The 23,567-nt window shown below is 47.5% G+C and overlaps 1 protein-coding gene across 2 annotated transcripts in view; it reads right to left on the reverse strand.

Annotated features, from left to right (window-relative positions):
- Positions 1 to 22,114, reverse strand: part of gpr4 (G protein-coupled receptor 4) — a 34,817-nt gene extending 12,703 nt beyond the window's left edge. The window contains exon 1 of one of the 2 annotated variants that reach the window (XM_055663550.1): positions 21,503 to 22,114. The gene's annotated coding sequence lies outside the window, so the exon portion shown is untranslated. Of the gene's footprint in view, positions 1 to 1,201; positions 2,037 to 21,502 lie in introns of those variants that run through there. The other variant, XM_055663551.1, reaches the window with a different exon arrangement.
- Between the last annotated feature and the right edge of the window lie 1,453 nt (positions 22,115 to 23,567).

Consider the following 23,567-nt stretch of genomic DNA (forward strand, 5'->3'; position numbering starts at 1 on the left):
CAGCACCTCATGTTTCTCTTGGGTAGCTTACAACCCAGAGATATGAACATTGACTTCTCTAACTTCAAGTGACCCTTGCATCCCCTCTCTCTCCAACCCTCTCCCTTCCTAGTTCTCCGACTAGTTTCACTCTCCTCCTGATTAAATGTTACTGATTCTATGCCTCGTTGTCACCTTCCCCTCAGCTAACAATGAACCATTCTACATTTACCTTGATCTTCGTCCCCTCTGATCTCTCGTTTTCACATCTTACCCTTCCATATCTCTATGTCTCCCTCTCACCTCACTCTCACTGAAGAAGGGTCTCGACCCGAAACGTCACCCATTCCTTCCCTCCAGAGATGCTGCCTGACCCGCTGAGTTACTCCAGCTTTTTGTGTCTATCTTCGGTTTAAAACAGCACCTGCAGTTCCTACACTGCTGTTACCCCTCCTATTCAATTACAACATAAATAACCTGCTGACCCAAGCAATATGTGTCGGAAGGAACTGCAGATAGAAGGGTCTCGACCCGAAACGTCACCCATTCCTTCCCTCCAGAGATGCTGTCTGTCCCGCTGAGTTACTCCAGCATTTTGTGTCTATCTTTGGTTTAAAGCAGCATTTGCAGTTCCTTCCATCAACAAAGAAACTGTAGATGCAGGTTTCTTTCCCTTCTCCCCTGACTCTCAGTCTTAAGAAGGGTCTTGACCCGAAACGTCACCCATTCCTTCTCTCTAGAGATGCTGTCTGTTCCACTGAGTTACTCCAGCATTTTGTGTCTATCTTTGGTTTAAAACAGCATCTGCAGTTCCTTCCTTCAACAAAGAAACTGCAGATGTAGGTTTACTCTCTTTCCCCTCTCCACTGACTCTCAGTCTTAAGAAGGGTCTTGACCCGAAACGTCACCCATTCCTTCTCTCTAGAGATGCTGCCTGTCCCGCTGAGTTACTCCACCTATCTTCGGTGTGAATTTTCCGCACTGATATTAGCTCTCAAGTTATCGGACAAAATTTGCGACAATTACATTGGACGGAGGCCTGATCTACTCTTGCCCCTTAAGACCGACCCAGAAAATCCACCCAGGCAAGAAAAAACATGCCTTGTACAGATTAGATTTCTATTGACTTAAAATAAAATAAAATGGGAATGGAAATAACTGGAGCCATCCATCCTCACGTACATTGCTGGTGTGTTTCAGATAGAGGTCTGTTGATACTTACAGGAGCATTGCGTGTTCTCACCGTCCGATGAGATAACTAGGAATCCCACAGACAGAGATGTCAGGGCTGTGTTGATGGAGCAGTGATTTGTCCTGAGTGCAATGGGTTGATACAGATTATTTTGCTTCAGTCATTTCACTTTGTGCCGTCTATATCAGCCGATCTGAAAGCTGCTCCGTTCACCACAAGGCTCTCCCACTGCTGGCTGGCCCAGGTGGGTGCAGACAGCGTTTGATTACTACAGCTCTAGATGAACAGCTTCGTACAGGGATCGCTTCAGTAGCTATCACATTGCGGCCAGCCTTAAAGGCGGTTTGTACCGCTCTGCGTATGAACCAGACACAGAAACACAGGAAGGAACTGCAGATGCTGGTTTAAACCGAAAATAGACACAAAATGCTGGAGTAACTCAGCGGGACAGTCTGGAGAGAAGGAGTGGGTGACGTTTCAGGTCAAGTCTGACGTCTGAAGGATCTCAATCCGAAACGTCACCCATTCCTTCTCTCCAGAGATGCTGCCTGTCCCGCTGAGTTACTCCTGCTATCTTCGGTTTAAACCAGCATCTGCAGTTCCTTCCTACACAACATGTCCCAGCTACACTAGTCCCACCTGCCTGCGTTTGGCCCATATCTCTCCAAACCTGTCCTATCCATTTACCTGTCTAACTGTTTCTTAAAGGTTGGGAAAGTCCCAGCCTCAACTACATCCTCTTGCAGCCTGTATAGTGAAAAATACAGCGAGAGAGAGAGACAGAGAGGTGTCAGGCTGGGCTGCCAGCTGAACCTCCCCGCTATAAGCTCCCTCGATCTGTCACTGCGCATCTGATTAAATAGCAGATAACCCTAACCTATTGTATTACTGTCCTTGCAAACTAAGTGAAACTTTATACAGCAGGGAGGCAGAGAGAGCTGCACCTGAACAAGAGCAAGAGGGGAATGCAAGGTCAGATTGGTTTTTGTTTGATATGACCATCAGGGCCACCAACTCTGGGGAGTTGCAAATGTCACTCGGGTCAAAAAATGACAGAGCCAGCTATATCCCAATTGTCCCGTCAAGGAGAGGTGATGAAGCATTTCTGTTATTCCTTCATTCTATCCTGATTGCCTTCCATACATAGAAAACATAGAAACATAGACAATAGATGCAGGAGTAGGCCATTCGGCCCTTCGAGCCTGCACCATTCCCATTCAATATGATCATGGCTGATCATCCAACTCAGTATCCTGTACCTGCCTTCTCTCCATACCCCCTGATCCCTTTAGCCACAAGGGCCACATCTAACTCCCTCTTAAATATAGCCAATGAACTGTGTGGCCTCAACTACCTTCTGCGGCAGAGAATTCCACAGATTCACCACTCTCTGTGTGGGGAAAAAAAATGTTTTTCTCATCTCGGTCCTAAAAGATTTCCCCCTTATCCTTAAACTGTGTGTGACCCCTTGTTCTGGACTTCCCCAACATCGGGAACAATCTTTTCCTGCATCTAGCCTGTCCAACCCCTTAATAATTTTGTAAGTTTCTATAAGATCCCCCCTCAATCTTCTAAATTCTAGCGAGTACAATCTTCTAAATTCTAGCGATTACAGAGTGGACACAGTAGCATCATGGGCGGCATGGCTGGGCAGCAGGTAGTGCTGCTGCCTCACCGCGCCAGAGACCCAGGGTCGACCCTGACTACGAGTGCTGGCTGTACGGAGATATCTTTATACCAAAGATAGACACAGAATGAATGCTGGAGTAACTCGGCAGATCAGGCAGCATCTCTGGAGAAAAGGAATGGGTGACATTAAGACAGTTCACTGAAGTGAGATTCTAACCAGTTCTTCTCTGAGTCCCCAGGTGAGTTACAGGTGACACTTGCCCACCTGTCCCGCATTCTACAGGTAACATAGAGTTCTGTTCCCTTAGCCACACCAGATGGAGACTTCTGATAATCACTGGCAGATCAGTTTATTGTTTTGGAATATTGTTTCAGCAAATGATAAGGACAAACAGAGGAACTCAGCACTCTCTAAACTTAAATAAGGGCACTGCCTGCTGCTGACAGCTAATTCTAGAAAATTCCACTGTGGCTCCACAAAAATAATCTTGGATTCCGGACCAGAATCTCTTTCAAAGAGAGCGTCTAGTCTTCATAAGTTCATTTCATAAGTGATAGGAGTAAAATTAGGCCATTTGGCCCATCAATACTACTCTACCATTCAACCCTGGCTGGTCTATCTCTCCCTCCAAACCCCATTCTCCTGCCTTCTCCCCATTACCTCTGACACCCGCACTAATCATGGGGTTAGGATGGAGAGATAGATCAGCCATGATTGAATGGCAGAGCAGACTGGATGGGCCAAATGGCCTAATTCTGCTCAAATCCCTTGTGATCTTATGATCAACTGTGGTCTGTCAGTCACGGAGCCCAGAAGCTAGCAGCAGATTGAGGCCTTGAGATCAGCGTGCAATGTATTAATCATGAGAGTGGTGAATCTGTGGAATTCTCTGCCACAGAAGGTAGTTGAGGCCACACAGTTCATTGGCTATATTTAAGAGGGAGTTAGATGTGGCCCTTGTGGCTAAAGGGTGTGGAGAGAAGGCAGGGATGGGATACTGAGTTGGATGATCAGCCATGATCATATCGAATGGCGGTGCAGGCTCGAAGGGCCGAATGGCCTCTACTCCTGCACCTATTTTCTATGTTTCTATGATGGTGTCAAAGGTTGAGCTGTAGTCAATCAATAGCATCTTGATGTAGGTGATCTGATTGTCTAGGTGGTCAGTGCGGACACGGTGGGCCAAAGGGCCTCTGTCCGCGCTCCACAGCCTTCCGTGGCAATTAAATCCACAGATTCACTACCTTCTGACTAAAGATTTGTACAGTTGTACTGAGTGTGTAGGATAGTGCTAATGCACGGGGTGATTGCTGGTTGGGGCAGACTCGGTGGGCCGAAGGGCCTGTTTCCACGCTGCGTTTCTAAGGTCTAAATTTGAAAGCAGGGTTTGAACACCAGAGGTGACAAAACTTTTACAGTGTGCCGTTCCTCTGTCGAGTTGCTGTTGTCAACGGCAGGTGTTGAGCAGGAAACTGAGAGGAGCTCTCTCACAACCAGCTGGGTGACAGGAAGCACATGATGGTGGCAACCCTATGCGTGCACCGTTGCTAATGAAGATTAGCCGGTCTCCATGCAAGCAGCGGGGGGTGGAGCAGAACAAGGCGACTCCAGTGTAGGGTGAGGCCAGTTACAGTCGCTGTGCTCAGTCCAACTGCTCCAAGTCTTGGCTGCAGTTCCGTGGATTGCATTAACTCGTTCAATAAGAGAATCAGTGGAGACTTGCCAAGGAATTCGTTATCACTCAGTGGGTGGCAGGCAATGGAACACACCATCTAAGTGAAGAGGTTCACAGAAATATCTGGACAGCAGATACATCTTAAAATAACAATATAAAATAAAATGAATCAATATTTTTTTTCATCAATATACACCTCCTCTCTTCTGAAGATTCAAGATTCAAGAGAGTTTATTGTCCTGTGTCCCAGATAGAACCACTACTTGTGTGTGGCCAGGATGGTGTGGGTCCTTGATGATGCTGCCAGCCTTTTTGAGGCAGCGACTGCGATAGATCCCCTCGATGGAAGGGAGGTCAGAGCCGATGATGGACTGGGCAGTGTTTACTACTTTTTGCAGTCTTTCCCGCTCCTGGGCACTCAAGTTGCCGAAACAAGCCACGATGCAACCGGTCTGAGCACCTGTAGATGTTCGAGACAGTCCTCCTTGACATACCGACTCTCCGTAATCTTCTGAGGAAGTAGAGGCACTGTAGAAGGGTTCCATCTCAGGATGTCTGCGTGTTCCCTCCACAGATGCTGCCTGACCCTTTGAGTTCCTCTGGCATCATCAATGAATTCTTAATTGACATGAAGCAGTGGTCTAAGGAAGTCGAGAGTCTGGTTTGGTTTAGTTTAGATCGAAGATAAGACACAAAAAAGCTGGAGAAACTCAGTGGAACAGGCAGCATCTCTGGAGAGAAGGAATGGGTGACGTTTCTGATGGGTCTCAACCTGAAACACCACCCATTCCTTCCCTCCAGAGATGCTGCCTCTATCTCTGAGCTTTTTGTGTCTACGGTTTAAACCAGCATCTGCAGTTCCATTTTACACAAGCCATGGATGATGCCTGCACGATAGCTGAACTCCTAACCATTGGAATGTCTCACGCATGGAGTGCTGCCCATCTCCACATGTGTTTGGGGAGGAGGCAGTGATTCAGTCCAATAGATCCTCAGTTGAGGTCCATCCCAACAAAACTACACAATAACTCCATACTTTAAACACATTAAAGTTATGATCTTTTCCTGTGTCATCATTCAGTCCTTGGAGTTGAATGTCTTTGACAATTAAGTCTATTTTCCAGCATAATAAATAGGAACACATTGTACAAAAACACACAAATGCATTAGATGCAGCTTTTTTGATTTACAAATTTGGCTCAACTGTGAATTCCAGCATTGTACTTTTCCTAATAAATTGAGCAATGGCTGTCGAGTCTTTGAGGCAAAACTATTTTGATGAAAAACCAATGATCTGACCCATTAAATTTGTTTTTCTTTCCACACATGCTGCCTGACCTACTGGGTGTTTCCAGTATTTTCCTTTCTGCTGGAGGCTGTAGAATCACAGGGTCTTGGACTCATACATCACAGAAACAGGCCCTTTGGCCTAACTTGGCCATTCCAACCAAGATGCCCCATCTAAGCTAGATTTAGCTTAAGTTAGTTTAGATTTGAGATTTAGATTACAGTGCGGAAGCAGGCCCTTCGGCCCACACCAGTTCCATACTATCCCACTTTCACACCCTACACACGCTAGGAACAATTTGCAGAAGCCAATTAACCTCCAAACCTGCACGTCTTTGGGATGTGGGAGGAAACCAGAGTACCCGGAGGAAACTCACGCAGTCACCAGGAGAACATGCAAACTCCGTACAGGCAGCACCTGTAGTTAAAATTCCACACAGACAGTCAGGATCAAACTCGAGTCCCTGGTGTTGTAAGGCAGCAGCTGTACCACTGCGACACCCACCTTACCACCTCTGACATACACCCACCACCCTCTGCATAACAGTTGCCCCTCAGGTTCCTATTAAATCCTTCTCCTCTCGCTTTCAACTTACGCCCACTAGTTCTTGACACCCCACCATAGGAATATGTCTAGGAAGGAACTGCAGTTGCTGGTTTAAACTGAAGATAGACACAAAAAAACCCAACGTCACAGACAGCATCTCTGGAGAGAAGGGACGGGCGACGGTCTGCAGAAGGGTCTCGACCCGGAACGTCACCATGAAAGGGACAAGTTGTAATACGATCCTTTTTACTCTGGGTGTGTGGTGGGTGTATGGAACAAGGAGGTAGTTGAGGCAGACACTATAACAAGATTTATCAACACTTGGATAGGTGTATGCATAGCAAAGGTTTTGGGGGATATAGACAAAACGCTGGCAGGTGGGACTAGATTAGATTGTGCATCGTGGCCAATATAGACCAGGGACTGTTTCGCCGAACACCTCCGCTCGGTCCGCAATAACCAAGCTGACCTCCCGGTGGCTCAGCACTTCAACTCCCCCTCCCACTCCGCCTCCGACCTCTCTGTCCTGGGTCTCCTCCATGGCCACAGCGAGCAGCACCGGAAATTGGAGGAACAGCACCTCATATTCCGTTTGGGGAGTCTGCACCCCGGGGGCATGAACATCGAATTCTCCCAATTTTGTTAGTCCTTGCTGTCTCCTCCCCTTCCTTAGCCCCCCTGCTGTCTCCTCCCATCCCCCAGCCTTCTGGCTACTCCTCCTTTTCCCTTTCTTGTCCCCACCCACCCACACCCCCGATCAGTCTGAAGAAGGGTTTCGGCCCGAAACGTTGCCTATTTCCTTCGCTCCATAGATGCTGCTGCACCCGCTGAGTTTCTCCAGCTTTTTTGTGTAACCACTGTTTCCATGCTGTATGGTTCTATGACTCTATGAAAGGGCTTGCAGGGCTGAATGGTCTCTGCCAGTTTCTGTGCTCCTTGACTGTCCATTGCCCTTCCTGTGTGTAGAACCCTCCTCACTCGCATGTTCGTGCTTCCAGTGCTGTCTTGATGCATCACAGATGATCTCCTCAGTCTTGGCGAGGCCTGTTTTACACCCTTAGCCAAGCCAAACACCATCTGGAAGAGGTTTTAAGAAAGACAGTGCAACTTTACGAGGAAACCTGCCTTTGTGTATGCATCACTTGATATAGTTACTGAAACCAAGCCATCGCTCAACATTAACTCCCGATCCCCCTCATTGGGAAGCTCAGGACCGGGAGCCATGCTGGGCATTACAAGGCCAAATGTTGTCGAATTTCATAGACAATAGGTGCAGGAGTAGGCCATTCGGCCCTTCCAGCCAGCACTGAGGGGTAACCTTTTCACACAAAGGGTGGTGGGTGTGTGGAACAAGCTGCCAGAGGAGGTATTTGAGGCTGGGACTATCCCAAAGTTTAAGAAACAGTTAGACAGGTACATGCATATGGACGGGTTTGGAGGGATATGGACCAAGCGCGGGCAGGTGGGACTAGTGTAGCTGGGACATGTTGGCCAGTGTGGGCAAGTTGGGCCGAAGGGCCTGTTTCCACACTGTATCATTCTATGACTCTATGAGAATGGGAAACTGAATGTACTGAGGGATCCAAGTCCATCCACACGGTGGTGCAGCGGGTAGAGCTGCTGCCTCACAGCGACAGAGACCCGGGTTCGATCCTGACCACGGGTACTGTCTGTACGGAGTTTGTACGTTCTCCCCGTGAATGGGGTTGAGAGGGAGACATAGATCAGCCATGATTGAATGGCATAGTAGACTAGATGGGCCGAATGGCCTAATTCTGCTCCTAGAACTTGTGAGCTGATGAACTTATTAAATTATAATTTGATTGGTTGCAAAATTGAAAACACAAGGGGGGGGGGGGGGGGGGGGGGGGGGGGGGGGGGTGGTAAACAAGGAACTGCAGATGCTGGAATGTTGAGTGAAACACAAAGTGCCGGAGGAACTCAAAGGGTCAGGCAGCATCTGTGGAGACAACATTCTGAGATGGAGGGGTGGGTGGGTGGTTATTATTGATGGAAAAAAATGTATGTCTTGATAAATTTATCAATCGGTTTAACTAATATATTGGTACATTTATTGATATTTTGTCGACAAAAATAAGCACTGCCAAAATACTCACTGCCCAGTGAAGTGGTGCCAGGGGTGGTAGTGGAGACTGAGGTAGATATGTGTATACGCAAGGCTATGGATTAAGTGTAGGCTGATCTAGGAGTCATGACCAGCACAGACACTGTGGGCCGAATGGTCTGATCCTGTTTGGTTTAGTTTAGAGATGCAGTCTAAAGATTGGCCCTCCGGCCCACCAAATCAACGCCGACCATCGATCACCCGCTCACACTAGTTCTATGCTCTCTCATCCACTCCCTACACACTACAGATGGACAATTAACTTACAAACCCCGGAATGTAAATGAAACCGGAGCATCCGGTAGAAACCCAGAGAGAACGTGCAAACTCCACACACACAGCTGTACCCGAGGTCATAGAAACATAGACAATAGGTGTAGGAGTAGAGGCCATTCGGCCCTTCGAGCCTGCAACGTTCGCCATTCAATATGATGACGAGCCTGCATCCCAACTGTCCATTCAATGATGATCATTTCTGATTCCTTCATTCCATCCTGAGCATTCCATACCAGAAAACATAGAAACTCAATAGGTGCAGGAATACCCCCATTCGGCCCTTCGAGCCTTTAGCCATTCAAGGGCCACTGATCATCCAACTCCTCTCCCGTCCCTATACCCCCAATGAACTTTAGCCACAAGGGCCACATCAACTACCCTCTCAAATATAGCCAGTGAACTGTGGGCAGAGAATTCTGTGGCAGAGAATTCACAGATTCACCACTCTCTCTGTGTGAAAAAAATGTTTTTCTCATCTCGGTCCTAAAAGATTTCCCCCTTATCCTTAAACTGTGTGACCCCTTGTTCTGGACTTCCCCAACATCGGGAACAATCTTCCTGCATCTAGCCTGTCCAACCCCTAAAGAATTTTGTAAGTTTCTGTAAGATCCCCCCTCAATCTTCTAAATTATAGCGAGGACAGGATCGAACCCGGGTCTCTGGTGCCGTGAGGTAGCGGCTCCAACTGCACCGCCACCGTGCCACCCCACATACTCGCTCCAAGATGGTGCCCAACCCACGCGACCCAGCCCGAAACGTTGCCTATTTCCTTCGCTCCATAGATGCTGCCTCACCGGCTGAGTTTCTCCAGCACTTTTGTCTACCCAGCTAGCTAGCCACAGAAACAATCTGCAGTCGCTCCAAACTTATATCTCTACTTCTACAGACTTTACTGGCTTTACCATGCACTAAATGTTATCCCCTTATCATGTATCTGTACACTGTGGACGGCTCGATTGTAATCATGTCTGTCTTTCCACTGACTGGTTAGCACGCAACAAAAGCTTTTCACTGTACCTTAGTGGTGATCATCAGTGATCATCCAAAATCAGTGCCCCGTTCCTGCTTTTTCCCCATATCCCTTGATTCCGTTAGCCCTAAGAGCTAAATCTAACTCTCTCTTGAAAACATCCAGTGAATCGGCCTCCACTGCCTTCTGTGGCAGCGAATTCCACAGATTCACAACTCTCTGGGTGAAAAATGTTTTTCCTCATCTCAGTCCTAAATGGCCGACCCCTTATTCTTAAACTGTGTGTGACCCCTGGTTCTGGACCCCCCCCAACATCGGGAACAATTTTCCTGCATCTAGCCTGTCCAGTCCCTGAAGAATTGTATATGTTTCTATAAGATCCAATATTCTATTGGCATTGCTGGTTCTTTGTGTTTAAACCCTGCAATGCGACTTGAACTCATCTCCTTCCAACTCAGAAGCAGGAATGTATCACAGACTGACCCTCCCGTGCTAATATAACCACAGATGACCCACTCTTGCTGCCAAATTATCCGAAATCGGAGGTTTTGCGGAGAAAGTTGAGCGTTTCACAGGAAGCCGGGGAACTGAATCTAATTAAGTTTAAGTTCGTGGGACATAGAGAGCCAGATGGCTGTGCAGAGGTCCTATCTGATTCTGTGTGAAGGAAACAGATGTAGAGAGGTACAAGGACTTCTGTGGTGCCCCGGCTGACTACACTTCCTCAGTTCAATCACCAACCGTTGACTCACCTCATTCAGATAGACCCATGCAGTCGTATAGAGAATGCACAGCACTCCGTACAGACAGCCCCCCCTGGTCAGGATCGAACCCTTGTCTCTGAAGCTGTAAGGCAGCACTCCTTTAAAAGCTCTAGGCTTCCTGCTAATTAAAAATGAACGTGTGATCAATGTTCGGCCCCTTCTTCAGATGTTGTCACCCGAAATGTCACCCATTCCTTCTCCCCAGAGATGCTGCCTGACCCGCGGAGTTACTCCAGCGCTTTATGTGTAAACCAGCATCTGCAGTTCCTTCCTGCACATTTTGGATGCACCTCATTGATGGATTGAAGGACACATCGAGGAAGTAGCCCATTGAGTCTACGCTGACTATTCATCACCCATTCATTGTAATTAGCAGGAAACCTAGAACTTGTAAATTGCTGCTGTACGGCTTCAGAGGCCCAGGTTCGATCCTGACTACGGGTGCTGTCTGTACAGAGACTCAGGAACAGCTTCTTCCCCTCTGTTGTCAGGCTACTGAACAGCCCTTGCATAAGCTAGGGTACTGTCCAATTCACCTCTACCCCTTTGTACGGCGCTCACCACAGAAGCAGATCTAATTGTAATTGTAATTGTAATTAATTTATTAGCCAAATATGTAAAAACATACAAAGAATTTGATTTGCCAATACAGTCAAATCAAAAACGGAACAAGACACACAACTACATAAAAATTAACATAAACAGCGCACTGTGATGTAAGGCAATAGACTATAGACAATAGGTGCAGGAGTAGAGGCCATTCGGCCCTTCGAACCAGCACCGCCATTCAATGTGATCATGGCTGATCATCCCCAATCAGTATCCCATTCCTGCCTTCTCCCCACGTATTATTTTCTTCCCTCCTCTACAATTACATATTATAATCGCTCCACACTCTTAAATCTCTATTCCCTTATCATGTACTCTAAATGCCTCGATCCTCCACCTCTCTCCTGCCTTCCATCAGCTCCAAGTAAAACAAACCCAGTCTATCCAGTCTGCACACTGTAAAGGGCTCAATAGTGCAGCTGACTGGTTAACACGCAACAGAAACTTTTCACTGTACCTCGATACACGTGACAATAAACTAAACGGAACATCATGAGAGAATTGGGCTGAAGGGCCTGTTTCCGTGATGTATGACTTTGTATAGCTCATAGTGACTGACCCTTTGCCCTTAGTTCTTCTGAACTTGACCCGAAACATCACCCATTCCTTCTCTCCAGAGATGCTGCCTCACCCGCTGAGTTACTCCAGCTTTTTGTGTCTACCTTCTGTATAGTTTAGGGTTAGTTTAGTTCTGAGATACATGACTATCCTACACACACTAGTTCGCAACAATTAACCTGCATGTCTTTGGAGAGTGGGAGGAAACCGAAGCTCTCGGAGAAAACCTACGCAGGTCACGGGGAGAACGTGCAAACTCCGTACAGGCAGCGCCCGTAGTCGGGATCGAACCCGGGTCTCTGGCGCTGTGAGGCAGCAGTTCTACCCGCTGCCCGCCCTAGTGCTCCATAACATTATCACACAGTGCCTCGGGTCTGTACGCCAGTCCCATGACAATAAGGAGGCAGTGAGCCAACCTGGTTCCTGCAGTCCCATCCTGTCCTGATGTCTCTGATTGTATCTCCCTCCGTTCCTCTCAGATACAGTTCCTGCAAATCATAACGCCCTGACACTTTGATAGCTCTCCAGGGCACCTTTGCACGTTGTTTTTGAGGTGTATTGCCGTCGGGAGCAGCGAAGCATCTAATAGCTCGACAAAAGGATGTACGATAAAGATCCAGAACATTTTTCCAAAGGCATTATCTTAACCCTTGCAAGGCTGAATGGGAAACAGCGCAGAGGCACGGTGAACCCTATGTCTGATTAAACTATTCGGTGCAGTGATGCTTTAGACCAGGGGTGGGGAACCTTTTCATGGTGGAATGCCGCATCAAGTTAGCTGTAATCTAATAAGGCCGCATCCAAGAAACTTCAACTTCAAAATGTACATTATTTTGTTAAAGTAGTTCTCATGACTTACTAATGTTTTATATGTGGCTGTCAGCATTATTTAGTTGAATCTTTTTTTACTCTTTGGTATTTTAAATACGTTCATTTTAAGATTAAAATAAAAATAATAAAACATGAACAAAAACATATAATAAAAATAAAAGGATTTGTTCTACAAAATTTGGATTCAATCAAAAGGCCGCACTTAATGGCCTAGAAGGCAGCAGGCTCCCCACCCCTGCTTTAGTCACTCCAGGTTGACATGGTGACACAGCGGGTAGAGTTGTTACCTCACAGCGCCAGAGACCCGGGTTCAATCCTGACTACTGGTGCTGTCTGTACGGAGTTTGTAAATTCTCCCCGTGACCCGAGTGGTTTGTAGACCAGGAAAACAAGGATCTTGTTAAAGAATTCAACTCAAAGTTTAGAGTACGGCTGTTTTGAAACGGGGTTAGCACAGATGGGTATGCGATGACCGGCATGGGCAGAGTGGGTCAAAGGGCTGGTATCTGTGCTGAATGACACATGCAATGAGGCCATTCGGCCCTTTGGGTCCATGCTATCTCCCATTAAGAGCAGTCCCATCAATCCTTTCCTAAATGGGACTAGAGTCGATGTGAATAGGTCAGCACCATGGCACAGCGGTAGAGTTACTGCCTCACAGCTCCAGAGACCCGGGTTCTATCCCGACTATGGGTGCTGTCTGTACAGAGTTTGTACGTTCTCCCCGTGACTGCGTGGGTTTTCTCCGGGTGCTCCGGTTTCCTCCCACATCTCAAAGACGTGCAAGTTTGTAGGTTAATTGGCTTCTGTAAATTGTCCCCGTTGTGTAGGATGGGATAGCATAGTGCAGGGCGATCGATGGTCAGCATGGACCCAGTGGGCCGAAGGGCCTCTTTCCATGCTCTATCTCTAAACTAAACTGAACTAACCAAGTTACGCTGAAGTTACACAAAATGCCGGAGTAACTCAGCGGGTCAGGCAGCATCTCTGGAGAGAAGGAATGAGAGGTGCTTTGAGTCTGAAGAAAGGTTCCGATCCGAAACGTCACCTATTCCTTCTCTCCAGAGATGCTGCCTGACCCGCTGAGTTACTCCGGCATTTTGTGTCTGGTATAAACCAGCATCAGCAGCTCCTTCCTACACAAGTTACACTGACGCTTCAGTTTGTATTTTATGCCTGACTGGGATTTGAATCCACAACTAACAGGGTCAGAAATAGGCCTCCAATTCACAGGCCCACAGCTGACAGCATCAACAGCGCAGCAATGAACTGAATCCAACCTCCACCACATCCCAAAGCCAGAAGGACTATCACCATCCAGACCAATGATTTGTATTCCTGTTTGAGTTCACCAACTTCCAAGAAAATGCAGACAATTTCCTCGTTTTTTTCAAAATATGTTTCCATCACAGTGGGCGACTTTTGGTCGATGTTTACTTAGCAAATATGTGGCAGCCAAGTACATTTGTTTGAGTGTCTGTAAAGCTTTTTCAATAATGCTAAGCCCATGTAGTTAAACATTGTCACGCCTGTGGCAAGCTGATGCAGAGTCTGGGATAACACTCTGGTAGTCAAAGCTTTAATTTATATTGTCCCAGCCCTGGGAGTGTTTGGCAGGATGGTGCACTTGGGAGCTTAGTTTCAGATTAAGTTTGTTATCGCCACGTGTACCGAGGTACAGTGAAAAGCTTTTTAGTTGGGTGCAAACCGGTCAATAAAAAGCCTATACATGATTACAATCGAGCCGTCCACAGTGTAAAGATACAAGATAAAGGGTATAATGTCTAATGCAAGGTAAAGTCCAGTAAAGACTGATTAAAGATTGTTTGAAGGTCTCCAATGAGGTAGGTGGGAGGTTAGGACCTCATGGGATAGAGGGAAGGCAGTGGTTACAAGACGTACAGGTTTGTAGGCTACTTGGTTTGGTTAAATTATAAATTGTCCCTTGTATGTGTAGGATAGTGTTAGTGTGCACGGATCGCTGGTCGGCACGGACTCGGTGGGCTGAAGGGCCTGTTTCTGTATCTCTAAACTAACCTAAACATGAAAATATCCATTGACTTGGCCTTCTGCGGCAAGGAATTCCACAGATAACGGAATTGATCTAGTAGGTTCTCAATGGCCTGAATGTCCTACTACTTCATTGCCTCAGGCCAAATCTCCACAGTGGATATTTTTAAGGCAGAGATAGATTCTTGATTAGTACTGTGTACTATGTTTACATATTCTGTTGTGCTGCTCAAAGTAAGAATTTCATTGTTCTCTCCGGGACAAATGACAGTAAAACACTTTTGACCCAAGGTGTCAAAGGTTATTGGGAGAAGGCAGGAGAATGGGGTTGAGAGGGAAAGATAGATCAGAGATGATTGAATGGCGGAGAAGACATGATGGGCCGAATGGCCTAATTCTGCTCCTATCACTTATGAACATCACTATCAAAAAAATATCTGAAACATGACCAGCATTGCCCAAGACTGGAAACAGACAAACCAAGTCTGTTGAAACTGAACGTGCACTAGATCCTGGATGTCTGATAGAAAACAAAAATTGCGGCTATTTTCAGCTTTTGTACTTCCAGTATTCAACGCTTTGCTTCCTCTTTTCTGGTAGAGGGTTCACGGGTTTGTTTGTCATCTCCTCCTGCCCTACCTTTGTCACCTGTAGCATTCTTTAATCAGATAACATTGTCAACTCGTATGTTATTCAACCACTGCTAGTCCCCACCCATCCACAACCCCCCTCCCCTCCCCAGCTTCTCTACACCCTTGCGGCCTTTCTAACATAGCACAGGAACTGGCCATTTGGCCCACAATGCTTGTGCTGATTTATTCAGTATTCAGCATTTACTGTAATGTCATTTTAACTGAGTACTTACATACACAAATGAAACGAAAAACATTGTTTCTCAATCAGTTCCCATCAGCGCAGTTAATAAAAACAGAATAAATACATATAGCTTTAAAAATTAAATTACCATATCTAATGGGAATCTGAGGGGTAACTTTTTCACACAAAGGGCGGTCGGTGGGTGGAACGAGCTGCCAGAGGAGGTAGTTGAGGCAGGTACAAAAGCAACATTTAACAAACATATGGACAGGGACATGAATTGTTCATCAATTTATAAATTATAGTAGCATTAGACCATTCGGCCCATCAAGTCTACTCTGCCATTCAATCATGGCTGATCTATCTCTCCCTCTCAACCCCATTCTCCTGCCTTCTCCCCATAACCCCTGACACCCGTACTAATCAAGGATTGGAAAGGTTTAGAGGAATATGGGCCAAATATTCCTATGGCCAAATTGCCAAATATCCCGGCAAATGGGGATTATCTTATCTGACGCACATTGGGCGGCATGGACGAGTTGGGCTGAAGGGCCTGTGCTGCTTCTGACTCTATGACTGACACTGGACTTCAGTGAAGCAGAGAGGAGTACTTTAAAATTACCTTGCCCAAATGGTGGGGGAAATGAATGAGCTGTTCCGTTGGTTATAACTAGTAACTCTCTCTGGTGCAACCCCCTGTGTTCAGTTCAGCCCAGTTTATTGTCACGTGTACTGAGGTACAGTGAAAAGCTTTTGTTGTGGGCTATCCAATACAGCAGAAAGACAATACATGTGTGTCTACTCAAAATGTTATTCTTGATTAGTACAGGAATCAAAGGTTACGGGGAGAAGGCAGGAGAATGGGGTTAGGAGGGAGAGGTAGATCAGCCATTATTGAATGGTGGTGTAGGCTAGATGGGCTGAATGGCCTAATTCTGTTCCTATGACATGAATTTAATCGTCCATTTTCAGTGGTAGAGAATAGTGTTCAGATTGGAATCTTGGAATCACAGATCTTGTTTGATTTTAATCCTTAGAAACAAAGGGCTGCAGATGCTGGTTTATACTGAATATAAATGCAAGGTGCTGGAGTAACTCAGTGGGTTAGGCACCATCTCTGGGGGAAAAGGATAGGTAACGTTTTAAGTCGGGACATTGAAGAAGCTCCCGACTCGAAATGTTACTCCAGCACTCTGTGAAACGTCACCTATCCATGCTTAATGGAGATGTGCGGGGCAAGTTTGTTACACAGAGGGTGGTGGGTGCCTGGAACGTGCTGCCAGGGGTGGCAGTGGAGGCAGATACGATAGTGGTGTTTAAGAGGCTTTTAGACAGGCACATGGATATGCAGGAAATAGAGGGATAGACTCTAAAAGCTGGAATAACACAGCGGGGACAGGCAGCAGGAATGGGTGATGTTTTGGGTCGAGACCCTTCTTCAGACTGAGTCCGGGGAGAAGGAGACAGAGATAAGGAAGGGTAAGGTGTAAAAACCAGATATCAAAGGATATGAGATCAAGGAAATTGAGATTTAGCTCTTAGGGCTAAAGGAATCAAGTGATATGGGGAGAAGGCAGGAACTGTGTACTGATTGTGGATGATCAGCCATGATCATATTGAATGGCGGTGCTGGCTCGAAGGGCCGAATGGCCTACTGCCCCTATTGTCTATGTTTCTATGTTTCTAAAATATTGAATAGGTCATTGTTAGCTAGGGGAAGGTGACAAGGAAGAATGCAGAGAAAAACATTTGTATGGATCATATACAGGCAGATGAGACTTGGCATCATGGACATGAGCACTGTGGGCTGGATGGCCTGTTCCTGTGCTGTACTGTTCTATGTTCTAGGGTCCAGAATGATATCCAGCACGATCCTCTATACACACGCAGGCAGCTTTTTGTCTGCACAAAAATGTACGAGCTGAAACCAATCCCTTCTTACAAATGCCGAACATATCTGTCTTGCCTTTGTGTTTGTTTGAGTGATTGTCCCAGTCACATTTGTACCATCAGGTCTCTGCTCCAGTGTTCAGTTCATAGTGTTTCCATTTAACATACATGATCTTCCCCTTTAGCTCACAGCCTTGCATTAAACTGCATTGTTCCCAGAGTGAGAGTATGTGTGTGTGTTTCCAGCAGTAAGGATGCATGGCATGCAGAATGCACGTTATACTAACCTGACCGCACTGCATGTTTGGCAATGCGATGAACATTTTGTTATGAGGTCAGGTTACTAAGTTATTTTTAATGTTTTGTGTCTTCTGGGTATCAGGTGCTGTGTTTGAAGGGACATTGATAATAGCGTCTACGAAGAGATGGGAGCGGGTGCTTTTCTCTCGCCTCCTTTAATGGCCTCTGGGCATCCCAAAGAATGTTACCGCCAACAAAGGATTTAGTGAAGGTGGACACAAAATGCTGGAGTAACTCAGCGGGACAGCAGTGGAGGAATGGGGGACTGGGGGACTGCTGGAGTAACTCAGCGGGACAGAAGCGGAGGGATGGGGGACGTTTCTTATCTGAAGAAGGGTCTCGACCCAAAATGACACTGTGGATCTGCCTGGATACGCAAGGAAAGAATCTCACTGTGCCTTGTCACGTGTGGCAATACACTATTCCAATTCCTGACCTATAGAGTTCCTCCAGCACTTTGGTTTTTGCTCAGGTTTGCAGCATCTGCAGAAGCGACATATTGTTGTAATCTCTATTGCTTTGGTAATGTGTGTAGATGTTTATCAAATGAGCACAGAATCAAATGCTCTGCCAGGTTCCCCTTTGTCATAGAGTCATCAATCTCACGGAACAGCCACAGTGATGCTTCAACCAAGAGGAACATCAATGCCCACACTTCCTCAGTAGAATGAGGAAATCAGCATGTCTCCAATGACTCCAACACACCAGAAAAAGCAGTCGGGTTGTACCACAGCTTGGTTTGGGAACAGCTCTGCCCAAGATAGCAAAATATTACAGAGAGTTTACATGTACATCACATGGATGTAGCCCAGTCCATCACACACACCACACTCCCCACCATTGTAGATGTAGCCCAGTCCATCGCACAGACCACACTCCCCGCCATTGTAGATGTAGCCCAGTCCCACACACACACCACACTCTCCACCATTGTAGATGTAGCCCAGTCCATCACAGAGACCACACTCCCCACCATTGTAGATGTAGCCCAGTCCCACACACAGACCACACTCCCCACCATTGTAGATGTAGCCCAGTCCCACACACAGACCACCCTCCCCACCATTGTAGATGTAGCCCAGTCCCACACACACCACACTCCCCACCATTGTAGATGTAGCCCAGTCCCACACACAGACCACACTCCCCACCATTGTAGATGTAGCCCAGTCCATCACACACACCACACTCCCCACCATTGTAGATGTAGCCCAGTCCATCACAGAGACCACACTCCCCACCATTGTAGATGTAGCCCAGTCCCACGCACACCACACCCCCCACCATTTTAGATGTAGCCCCGACCCACACACACCCCACACCCCACCATTGTAGATATAGCCCTGAGCCACACACACACCACACTCCCCACCATTGTAGATGTAGCCCAGTCCCACACACACCACGCTCCCCCACCAATGTAGATGTAGCCCAGTCCCCACCATTGTAGATGTAGCCGAGTCCATCACCCAGACCACACCCCACAACATTGTAGATGGAGCCCAGCCCATCGCACACACGACACTCCCCACCATTGTAGATGTAGCCCAGTCCCACACACACACCACACTCCCCGCCATTGTAGATGTAGCCCAGTCCCACACACACACCACACTCCCCACCATTGTAGATGTAGCCCAGTCCATCACACACAGACCACACTCCCCACCATTGTAGATGTAGCCCAGTCCCACACACACACCACACTCCCCACCATTGTAGATGTAGCCCAGTCCCACACACACACCACACTCCCCACCATTGTAGATGTAGCCCAGTCCATCACACACACACACCACACTCCCCACCATTGTAGATGTAGCCCAGTCCATCACACACACCACACTCCCCACCCTTGTAGATGTAGCCCAGTCCCACACACACACCACACTCCCCACCATTGTAGATGTAGCCCAGTCCATCACACACACACACACACTCCCCACCATTGTAGATGTGGCCCAGTCCATCACACACACCACACTCCCCACCATCGACTCCATCTACACTTCACACTGCCTTGGAAAAGCAGCCAACATCATCAAAGACTTGTCCCTGTCCCACCCCGGTCATTCCTTCTTCTCCCCGCTCCCGTCCGGCAGAAGGTACAGAAGCTTGAAAGCGCGCACCACCAGACTCAGGAACAGCTGCTTCCCCTCTGTTATCAGGCTTCTGAACGGCCCTTCCATAAGCTAGGGTGCTGTCCGATTCACCTCTACCCCATTGTGGACATTGGACTTTGTCTGTGGAACTGATGCTCTACAATGCTGAGAACTACATCCTGCACTCTGTATCTTTCCCTTTGCTCCACCTGTTGGACGATGATATTTATGTATGGTATTATCTGCTGTGATTGGATAACATGCAAAACCAAGCTTAGCACTGCAATTCTGTACAGGTGACAATGGTGAACCTAAAGCTAAACATTCAGCACAGAAACCGGTACTGCCCTTCAAATTGTCCACACCGGCCAACATGCCCCATCTACACTGGTCCCACCTGTCCACATTTGACCCATAGCCCTCTAAACCTTTCTGATCCATGTACCTGTCCAAAAGCCTTTTAAATGCTTCATGACTTCTGTGGTACTAAATGTGAAGGATGGGTACAAACTGATGGTCATTTTTTCACTTGTAAATATAACTTCCCCACCATTACTGATGCTCCAATGACTATGCATCTCTGTCCTGAATTTGGTCAGTGGCTGATGGAGAGAATCACTAAGCTGTGGGTCAAAGGCTTGGACAGGGAATTGGACCTTGACCCTGCACAAGGAGAGGAGATGGGAAGAGCTGATGAAGGAACAGACCTGATACATAGTCCCCTCTCATACAGGGAGAGGGGCCCAGTGCTGCATTGTAAAGCTCTGTGAGAATTTGGCACAGATGGGGAGCGAGAGGCAGAGAGGATGAGAGAGAAAGGGAGAGAGAGGAGCAGAGGGAGAGAGAGGGGGAGGAGGATAGGGGGAGGAGGGGGAGAGAGGGGAGGAGGAGGGGGGAGGGGGAGAGGGGAGGAGGAGAGGGGGAGAGGGGAAAGGAGAGGAGGAGGGAGGGGGGGAGAGGAGAGAGGAGAGGGGAGAGGGGAGGGAGGGAGGAGAGGCGGAGGGGTAGAGGGGTTAGAAGGGGAAAGGGGGAAAGGAGGAGGGAGGAGGGGAGGAAAGGAGGAGAGGGGGAGAGGGGAGGAAAGGAGGAGAGGGGTTGGGAGAGGAGGAGGAGAGGGGGAGAGGGGAAAGGAGGAGAGGGGGAGGGGGAGAGGAGGAGAGGGGGAGGAGGGGGAGAGGGGGAGAGGGGTAGAGGGGGAGAGGGGGGGGGAGAGGGGGAAAGGAGGAGGAGAGGGGAGAGGGGAGGAGAGGGGGAAAGGGGGAGGGGAGAGGGGGAGAGGGGGAGAAGGGGAAAGGGGGGGGGGGAGAGGGGGAGAGGGGAGAGAGGGGAGAGAGGGAGAGGAGGAGAGGGGAAAGAGGAGAAGAGAAGAGGAGGAGGAGGGAGGGGAGAGGGGGAGGGGAGAGAGAGAGGAGCGGCGAGAGGGGAAAAGATAAAGATAGAGGGGTAAGAGAGAGAGATAGACAGAGAGAATGAGAGGGAGAGGAAGAAAGAGAGAGAGAGAGAGAGTGTGTGACAGGGAGGGAGAGAAAGAGGGAGAGAGGAAAAGAGAGCGAAATTGAGCAAGACTCAGATACAGATAAAGGGTGCACCGGATAATATGACAGACAGAGAGATGGAGGCGGCAAAAGGCAAAGAGAGAGAGAATGAGAGAGAGAGCGCATTAGACAGACATAAAGAAAGAACATCAGTCATATAGATAAATGCAACAAGAAGACAGGAGTGAGTGCGTGTGTGAGAGAAGGGGCGAGAGAGAGGAACCGCTGACTAGAATCTATAGCACCCACATACAAACATGTTTGACTTCAGAAACAAGCGCCCCGGCAGAATTACGCAGGCAAATTCCTTTCCCCTTCAGTTCTCTCTCTCCCCGCTCTCCCCGCTCTCCTCCTCACCCATCCCTTCATTCAGCCCCAACATATTAAACAGAATATAGAAACAAACCTTCACTGCAGGTACTTCATCAGATTCGGCGGTCAATAACTCCTCCGGCCAGGCGCGACTGCAGATGCAAGTTCTAACCTTGCCCCAGTGTCCAATGTCCAGTGTTTCCAAATGCCCAGTGGTCCCACAGACCCCGTCAACCTGCCGTCTTCCTCCACACAAACTGTTCGACTTGGAATAAAATCGCAGCGAGTTTCAAATTTCAGACTTGCCTCTTTGCAAAAAGCATCTTCGTCTTCTGAGCCAAAGTTGCCATGTCCCATCCGAGCGATTTGCGCGTTGATCCAAACTCAAGCATAGCTGTGCGTTTGTCGATCCAATTTGTACTTAAACCTATGTAATAATCCAAGCCCGGTGGTCAGAAAACATTCACTAGGTTTGCAAACTTCACAGATAGGAGTAGCAACGTGTTCTAATTCATCTTTCTACTCCCCCCTCTCTCTCCCTACCCCCTCCCTCCCTCTCTCTGTGCTTGCCTTCAAGCAGAACCAGACAATCGCAGGCAGAAACACAGGACTCCGTGCCCAATCTGTTGTGCAGTCTTTGAAAGAGCACTGTTGACTATTTTCAATGGGCTCTGTGAAACAGGAAGTGGTTTAAAAGGCGCTGGAGCAAGCGTTAGAATTTTCTTAAAGTCTCTTGCAATCATCAGTTGTGTAGAAATTATTAACACACTCCTTCCCAGTTCTCAGCAGCAATACACTTTTTTTTTAAATCCCTGGGATCATTTGATCACAAATTCTATGACCTGGGAGGAAACCACAAACAATAATGAATGAGGATTTTTTTTTTTTCATTGATGTTGGGTCTTATGAAATTGTACTTGCGTTTCAGGATGGTGTCACCATTACGTACACAGGGACCTGGGTTGGACTGACGTTGTGATTTGAAGTGTGGCCACAGATATAAGGTGGGAACTGAGGCAAAGATTCAATGCTCACACACTGAGATCCCATAACCAACCAGCAAGGTATCTGGTTTACACACAAAGAGCCGGAGTAACTCAGCGGGACAGGCAGCATCTGTGGAGAGAAAAGATTTCCCCTTTAGGGATAGGTGACGTTGGTTTACATGTTTAAGAAGGAACTGCAGATGCATTGGAGGGCAGGTTGGAGGGTAAGGTTTAGGTTTATGTTTGTCACCTATAGCAAGGAACCATGAAAGGCTTTGTTTTGCGTGCTATCCAACCAAATTAGATAATACCGGACATAAATACAATCAAGCCAAACTCAAGTACAACAGGTAGAGGAGAGGGGAAGATACAGAGTACAGAAAATAGTTCTCAGCATCAGTTCCACAGACAAAGCCCAATGTACCTTTAGAAGGGAGATGAGGAGGATTTCCAGTCATCAGATTGTGGTGAGTCTGTGGAATTCATTGCCACATACAGTTGTGGAGGCCAAGTCATTGGATTTTTTAAATATAGAAACATAGAAAATGGGTGCAGGAGTAGGCCATTCGGCCCTTCGAGCCTGCGCCGTAATTCAATATGAACATGGCTGATCATCCACGATCAGTACCCCTGTTCAGTATCAGTTCCTGCTTTCTCCCCATATCCCTTGATTGCGTTTGGCCTAAGAGTTAAATCTAACTCTCTCTTGAAAACATCCAGTGAATTGGCCTCCACTGCCTTCTGCGGCGGAGAATTAAGGCGGAGATTGATTGATACTTGATTAGTGCGGGTGTCAGTGGTTACATTATATTATTTATATTCAAGGTCGATGAAGGTTCCATCAGTAGCACCTGGAAAAAGTTTCAAAATATCTAAAGGAAATCTTAGGTAGATAAAAAAGCTGGAGTAACTCAGCAGGACAGGCAGCATCTATGGAGAGAAGGAATAGGTGATGTTTCAGGTCGAGATCCTTCTTCAGACTCTTCAGATTCCTCAGATTCTGAAGAAGGGTCTCGACTCAAAACGTCACCCATTCCTTCTCTCCAGAGATGCTGCCTGTCCTGCTGAGTTACTCCAGCTTTTTGTGGCTGTCCCCAGTGTGGAGCTCTCCTTATGTCCCCAGTGTGGAGTTGTCTTGAGCCCTTACTGGAGCTGACCAGTGGGTCTTGGTGT

Source organism: Leucoraja erinacea, chromosome 38, assembly GCF_028641065.1.
Source record: "Leucoraja erinacea ecotype New England chromosome 38, Leri_hhj_1, whole genome shotgun sequence".
Classification (NCBI taxonomy): domain Eukaryota; kingdom Metazoa; phylum Chordata; class Chondrichthyes; order Rajiformes; family Rajidae; genus Leucoraja; species Leucoraja erinaceus.